This window comes from Suricata suricatta, chromosome 1, assembly GCF_006229205.1.
Source record: "Suricata suricatta isolate VVHF042 chromosome 1, meerkat_22Aug2017_6uvM2_HiC, whole genome shotgun sequence".
Classification (NCBI taxonomy): Eukaryota; Metazoa; Chordata; class Mammalia; order Carnivora; family Herpestidae; genus Suricata; species Suricata suricatta.
This window is the reverse complement of record NC_043700.1, coordinates 191,426,230-191,433,161: the sequence shown is the minus strand read 5'-3', so window position 1 is coordinate 191,433,161 and position 6,932 is coordinate 191,426,230. Positions and strand designations below refer to the sequence as shown.

The 6,932-nt window shown below is 65.0% G+C and overlaps 1 protein-coding gene across 1 annotated transcript in view; it reads left to right on the top strand.

Annotated features, from left to right (window-relative positions):
• ACOX3 (acyl-CoA oxidase 3, pristanoyl) overlaps positions 1-6,932 on the top strand; it is a 922,607-nt gene that overhangs the window by 864,485 nt on the left and 51,190 nt on the right. The window lies entirely within an intron of this gene.

The window sequence follows — 6,932 nt, the reverse complement described above, 5'->3', positions numbered from 1 at the left end:
GGAGGCGTGGGGTGCAGAGGCTACCGTAGGGTGGAGGCGGGGGCAGGGCAGGGGGCGCGGTGAGGGGTGGGCTCCGGTGGGGCAGCTCTCGGGCCGGTCTAACAGGAAGGCCAGCCCCGCTGGGTCAGGGGCTCTGCAGGCAGGGCCTCCGGCGCCCCGGCCACAGCAAGCGGCCTTTCCCATCTGGAGCAAGAGGCAGCTTGAGTTGGCGTGTGGGGTCCTGCCCAGAAGCGGCTCCGGCTCCAGGCTCGGCAGGGCGCCCTGGGCACGAGAACCCGCAGAGGAAGTGCCCGCGCGGCATGTGGCCCCGGCCGAGGGAAGGACCTGCCAGCTCTCCGGGGACCCCAGGGTGGAGCGGGGCCGGGCCCGAGGTCGAGTCGGGTGAATCCGCGCAGAGCGTGGAGCGGTGCCCTGGTCGGGACCCAGCTGGCTCCGAAGAGTGGCCTCACGCCCGTCCAGCCCGGGCGGCGGGGCCCAGGGCTCTGCTCCACGCGTCCGGCCGCTGACTGCACGGGCTGTGTGAGCAGCGGCTCCCGGAAGCCCCGCTGGCTTCACCCCTGCTGCTGGGGCTCCGGGCTGGGTCTGCCGTCAGGGGTGGCCGGCGTGGGGCTGGGGGACACCCTCCTGTGGCTGCAGGTCTTGTGGAGGCGCTAGGACACTGCGGGGGCCCTGCCTCCTTGTAAAGTACCCGCCGGAGCCGTGGGAGCCCTTCACCCTTCCTTGTCCCGTGTGCACCTGAGCAGGCACCCGGGTTCCGGGGCTGGGGCGGCCATTTCCTGTGTGGCCTTGAGCAAGCGTCGCGACTTCTGTGTCTCTCATTCCTCATCAGTACGGCGCGCTGACGAGGACCCCCTTCTCTGGGGCTGCTCCCACAAACCAGCGGGGAGAGCAGAGGAGCTTCCCACTTCTCTGACCCCATGACCTCAGCCGCCCCCACTGCCCCTCCCCCTCACCCCTTTGTCCGCCCGGGATCTGCACACACAGGGCAGAAGGCAGCAGGGAGGCAGCGTCCTCTGCTCCTCGGGCTCAGGGACCCCCCACTGGACCACCGGACCCCTGAACCCACTCCTCCTGGCTCAGATTCCCACCTGAGTGAGTCTGGTGCTGGGGGCTGGCTCCCCAGGGGCAGGGCCGTGAGCGGGCAGGGGCGACACTGCGTTTATAACACGTGACGTTCGGTCTTGTCCCGGCACCTGGCACGAGCTCCTAAAGCTCTTGGGGTTTAAGGGGTGACAGTGACGGATGTGTCTTGTGTGAATGAGGTGGCCTCTGGGAAGCCCCAAGGGTGGGGGCTGGGGGCAGGAACGGACCGTGTGATTGGAGGGTCTCCCCCTCCCACCCCCAAACTCAGGAGGAAGGGGGGTGGGGGCCCCGAGACAGAGACCTGTCAGCAAGGGCCAGTGTGCCCCCAGGCCCCCCTCCCGTGTCCTCGCTCTGACCAGACCCCCGGGTGTGGACAGGGTCCGGGGGAGGGGGACAGGCTGCCCCTTCTGGGGCACCTCCGCGCGGGGCAGTAAGCCACCCAGCTCGGGGCCCTCCCCTTACCGGCGTCCAGGAAGCCAGTGGCCCCATTGGAACTGGCCTCTGGGAAGGGCCACGGGGCCGCGGGCAGGGGCAGCTTCCGGCCGGCTGCCCACAGGGCACTGGACGCTGCCCATGCCCGTGAGCTCGGAGAAGCAGTTTCCTCCCCAGTCGAGCCTAAGTGGGCACAACAGCCCCGGCTGGCCCCTCGCTGTGGGCAGTGTGGCCCGGAGCCCAGGCCCTGGCTACGCTGCGCTCAGACTCCGGACCCAGGGCCGGCGCTTTGGGCCGTGACGTTCACTGCAGTCTGTTGGTCATGCAGCTGCAGACAGCAGGTGCCGTGGCACTGACAACCCGCAGAAGTCAGGCCTGCCTGTCACGGGGACTGTGCCACGGTACGCTCAGGACCCACGGACTGTTCTAGAAACGCCCAGCCTTTGTTGCCAGTGCACAGGATCTCTCGTTTTACAGGTGGAGCCGGGGACTGCAGCGTCAAGACGCATGAGGACCAACCGATGCCTCTGGGAAGATGTCCGCGGCCCTTGAGCCGCGTGTTTCCTCCGGGGGCGGGGAGCTGCCCCCCGGGGACCCTGCGAGAGGCGGGAAACCCGCTGTCCAGACCTGGGCAGGGGCGCTGGTGGCAGCCTTCTGGTTCCCGGGGGGAGGGACGGGAGCCCAGGGCGGGCGAGGGGTCTGAGGCCACACGGGAGACTCCAGATCCCCACAGCCAGCCCCCACCACGCCCGGAGCTCCCGGAGACACTTCCGGTCCCAGACACAGACCACGTCAGGCGGCGCTCTGGAGATGGCGGGGTTCACACGCCCGAGTGCAGGGTAAGCAGTCACCCAGCATCCCTGCCGATAGTCCTGACCTCCCACTTACATACCCCTGCAGACAGGGTGCTCACTACCCAAAGGCAGCATGTTCTGCTTGTTTTCAGCTGTGCGGCCCCAAAAGCGTTTTCTTTCGTGGACTGAGCAGAAACCTGCACCCCATCTGGCTCCTGCACGTCACGTAGTCTCACTACAAAGGGTGACACGGAACGAACAGTTCCGTCCTCCACGTGAGGCCCTGGGACGGCCTCTCCTCCCCTAGCTGAGCCCCGACATTCAGCCCCAGCTGCTGCTTCCGGGCACGGCTGCCTGCCCCGCCGCTCCCCAGCCCTCAGGGGCCCCCAGGGCTGCCATGAGCTGGCAGTCCCAGCACACTCCCTGAGACGTCTACTGGCTGGCCTGGGGAGGGGGGTGGTCTCTGCGCCCCACAGCCAGAGGGGAGGCCTGGAGAGGAGGGGCTCAGAGAGGGGCTGGGGGCCTCAGCACACCGAGGGCGCCCGCAGATGCGGGAGGGGCTGGGCAGACCCAGAGCCGACAGTGTCTGCTGCCCGGTCCCGCTCTCCGACATGACAAACGTGTTTTGTTGCCTTTTTAGTTTTTTTGTGGCTGAACAGAGCCCCCAGGAGACCCAGGTCTGAGACCCCCGAATGGGTGAGTGGCCACCACCAGCCCAGGGTCAGGGGCCGAGGACCACGGAGGACTTGACCTCATCAGCCAGGGAAGGGCAATCCCGTACCCGGCGCTGTCCGCACGCTCCTACGTCCCACGGCACAGGGCAGAGGAGCGCCGTCTTCCTGCCTCCCTTCCGTCCTTCCCACCACGAAGAGTGCTTTTCCCAAAATATCTAACCCCCTGGCAGCCCTGTGAGCTTGTTTCTCTCGGGCCCATTTTGCAGATGGTGCAGCTGAGGCACAGGAACCCAAGCGCGGCCTCAGGTCTCCCACGTGGGGCAGAGGCGGCCACGCGGCCGGCAGCCGCGAGCTGTGGCTCCACAGAGGGTCAGGGTGGCGGCGCACTCGGAGAGAGAGAACGGACAGGGTCAGAGGCGGAGAGCCACCCGGACACTGCCCAGAGCTGAGAAGGAGGGAAGTTCACCGGAGATCCACGGCGTCGCGTCCCAGGGACCTGAACGCAGCTTCCGAGCTTCCCAGCAGCCCCTGCAACAGCGGGAACTGAGGAAAGCTGCCCGCTTCTCCCGTCCTGAGGACCGACGCGCAGCCCGGGCCGCCACGCGCTCCGCGAAGAGCAGTCTGTCCCATGCGCCCCGGCCCGGGCGTCACGCAGGGACAGACGGGGGCTCTTCGCAGGCAGAAGGTTCCAGCACAGAGCTGGGTGGGCCGGGCACAGGCTGGCGTGGGGCAGGGCCCCGGGGGCGGACCCCACGGGAAGGGGAAAGCACGCGTGTGTCTGCGGAGGCCGGAGGACGCACGTCTGAGCGTGACCCCCGGGGCCCCGCAAGTCCCGACCTGCACACACAGCCACAGGCCTCGGCGCCCCGGGCTCATGGCCCCCCGCCTGCCCCGACAGAGGAATTGAACGAGTTCCGCGAGGTATTTTCCCATCATGCAGAGCGAGGCCTGCGTTTCTTTACTCCTGTTATTAAACAAGGAATCCGTACTCTCGTTTAAAGGATGAACGACAAAAAAATTGGCTCTTGAAAGGAAATTTACCCAAGAGCTAAGCCTTACTGACGCCCCAAGAGTTTCCAGAGCCTAGTACACGGGCCAGGAAGCAAAGTCCGGAGCAGAAAACGTGGGCGGGTGGTGTAGTCGCTGCAGGTGCCGAGTTCTGCCAGACGGTCCTGAGCGCCGGAAAGGGCAGGCCCCGGCTGGGGACAGGAGACACGAGAGGACCCCCCGCCGGCGTGAGCTCAGCCAGGGAGCCGGGGCGGGGGGAAGGTTCCCTGAGGCCTGGATTCCTCTGGGTTTCGAAGAGCAGGAACTTGTCACGCAGAGAGGGAAGGGCTTTTCCAGGCCGCGGGAACAGCATGTGAAGATGCCTAGAGATGCAGCACCTCGACCACAAGTAAGTCGCAGCCGCCGCTGAGCTCGCCGGCCCCGCCCCGGGTCTGCAGTGACCCCACGGCTCTGCGTGCCGACACCCCCCAGACCACATCAGAGCAGCCGGGGTCTGGAGCCCCCTGCCCAGCGCACTAGCCACGAGCCACGTGTGGCTATTTAAACTTGAATTAAAACTACATAAAGCTAGAGGTTTAGTTCCTCAGTCACAAGAGCCCCATTTCAAATGACCAGGAGCCACCACGCCGGCCCGTGCAGATGGGGACGAACCCCATTGTGGCGGAAAGTCCTGCTGGGCGGAGGTCTAGGAGTTCGGGGCGGGGGGGTAAGGAGCTGTCCAGGCTGGAGTCCTGGAGGGCAGGACCCCCTGAGTGGGGGGCTGAGCTCGAGGGCTGGCCTGGGATGGAGGGCAGGCCGCGGGCCAGGCAGAGAGGAAGGAGCGTGGACGCTAATTGTGGGTCCCGGGATGATTTCCGCGTTTCACGCTCTGGACGTCGGCCATCAGAACGGGAGGTCAGATGCCTAATCGTTTCCTTCAAAGCTCACAGTGCGGGCCCCCAGTGACGGTGACCGTGGGGCGTGCTACACAGGGCAGGCCCTCCTGCCAACGACAACCATAAACCTGGACACGGAGGGCACCGGGGAAGGAGCAGAACCAGGGTGGCCTGGAAGGTGTGTCCCTAACAGAAGGGTCACAGGGGTGACGTGCATCAAGGCGTGGGCTGCGTGGGGCGTGCGGGTCTCACCACCCCGAGGAGCCCATGGATGGACCTGAGGGGCCAAACACCTGGCGACTGAGGGGCGATCCTGGGGAGAGGGGGCACAGAGGGAGGCGCCGCCGGATCTCCCGCGAGCTCCCCGGGTCGCACAGAAGCAGGCTGAGGGAACAGAGGCTCCGGACAGGAGCTGGAGGTGCAGCCGAGGGGAGACCCCGTGGGACCCGGGCCCAGCGAGGGTCCCCCAGAAAGGCCCATCTTAGAAGACAGACCCAGCCCAGGATGTCAGGGTGCGGAACAAGGGAACCGGGAACACACCTGCCTTCGCCAAACGCGACGCCGAGCCTCAGGCTTCCACCACGGCAGAGTGGCCACTGACAGGTTAAACGGATGTGAAGACAAGCCTCAGCACTCCTCCGGGGACGATAGGAGAATTTAGGTTCTCATCCACATCATCCCCACGGTCTGTTACACAGCAGGAAAGGAAACATCCAGTCGTATGAGAAACGGAAAATGTGACTCGTGGTCAAGAGGAAAAATAGTCAATAAAAACAGATCCACAGATGACCCAAAGGTCGGACTGGCAAAAAAGGACTTTAATTTTAGTATTTTTCTGTTTATTTGAGAGAGAAAGAGAGACAGAGACAGAGTGTGACCAGGGGAGGGGCAGAGACAGAGAGCATGACCCAGGATCCGAAGCAGCTCCAGGCTCTGAGCCGTCAGCACAGAGCCCAACACGGGGCTCGAACTCATGGACTGTGTGATCGTGACCTGAGCTGAAGTCAGATGCTTACCTGACTGAGCCCCCCGGGTGCCCCAAAAAGGACTTTAAATCTGACTGATAAAGGCTGAAGGGGTGGAACGTATCAGAAAAAGTTACTTGTGAAAACAAAACCACAGTAGCTGAACTCTCAAAAACTACGTGTCATGGAGTAGGATTCACAGCACACTGGGTGCCCCAGGGGAAAGGGCCAGCTTGGACGGAAATCACCCGAGGGGCGCCGGCAGCTCAGTCGGTGGAGAGCCTGGCTTGTGTGGGAGTGCCCCTCACACTTCCCTGTCAGGCGCGCGCCCCTTCCGAGGAGAGGGCAAGGGGGGCTGCCCCAGGGCTGACTCCAGGGCAGGGAGGCCAGGGGCTTGTCCTGATGGGATCGTCCCACGAGTGCCCGGCAGCAAGTTAACAGAAACCTCACGCTGATGAAGGCACTCACCTCTAAGACAGAGGCCGGAGGCAGGGAGGCCGCGGCGCCAGCACCGGAACCCGGGCCCTCCTCCTTCCACTCGACCAGGCGTGGCTGCCCACAGCAGGCTGGCACCTGCTGGCCCCTCACCGCACAGGACTCTGCACCGCACCAGCCAGCCCATCGGAGCCCGGGGTGGCCACTCCCCCCACCCAGGAGCCTCGTGCAGGGAGAGGCTGGGGTGGGAGAGGACCAGCTCCCGGCTGCTCCCCTCGCCCCTCACCCTGCGGGAGGGCACCTCCCGGGCTGCCCCACGCAGACACCCCGCTCGGGGAAAGGGGGAAATTGACTGAACCGAGAGCACCCACCACACGAGAGGTCACCAGCGCACGTACGGACACTGTGCAAAGAACGAAGCGCTGGACAGTGTGTAGACATGTGGCCTTTTATGTAGAACAGAAAACGACTTTAAACACAAGCACGTTGGATCCCCCCAGAATCAGAACGCGTAACAGCGCCTGCGGGGAGCAGACCCGGCCCGAGGGGCGGAGCTTCTGGCCTCTGCGAGAATTCTGGTTTCTGGCCTTATCGTGCGTCACTTGGAGTTTGTTTCACGTCACCCAGGGTCCCGCCGAGGAGATGAGGGGCGTGTCTCGTTCAGAC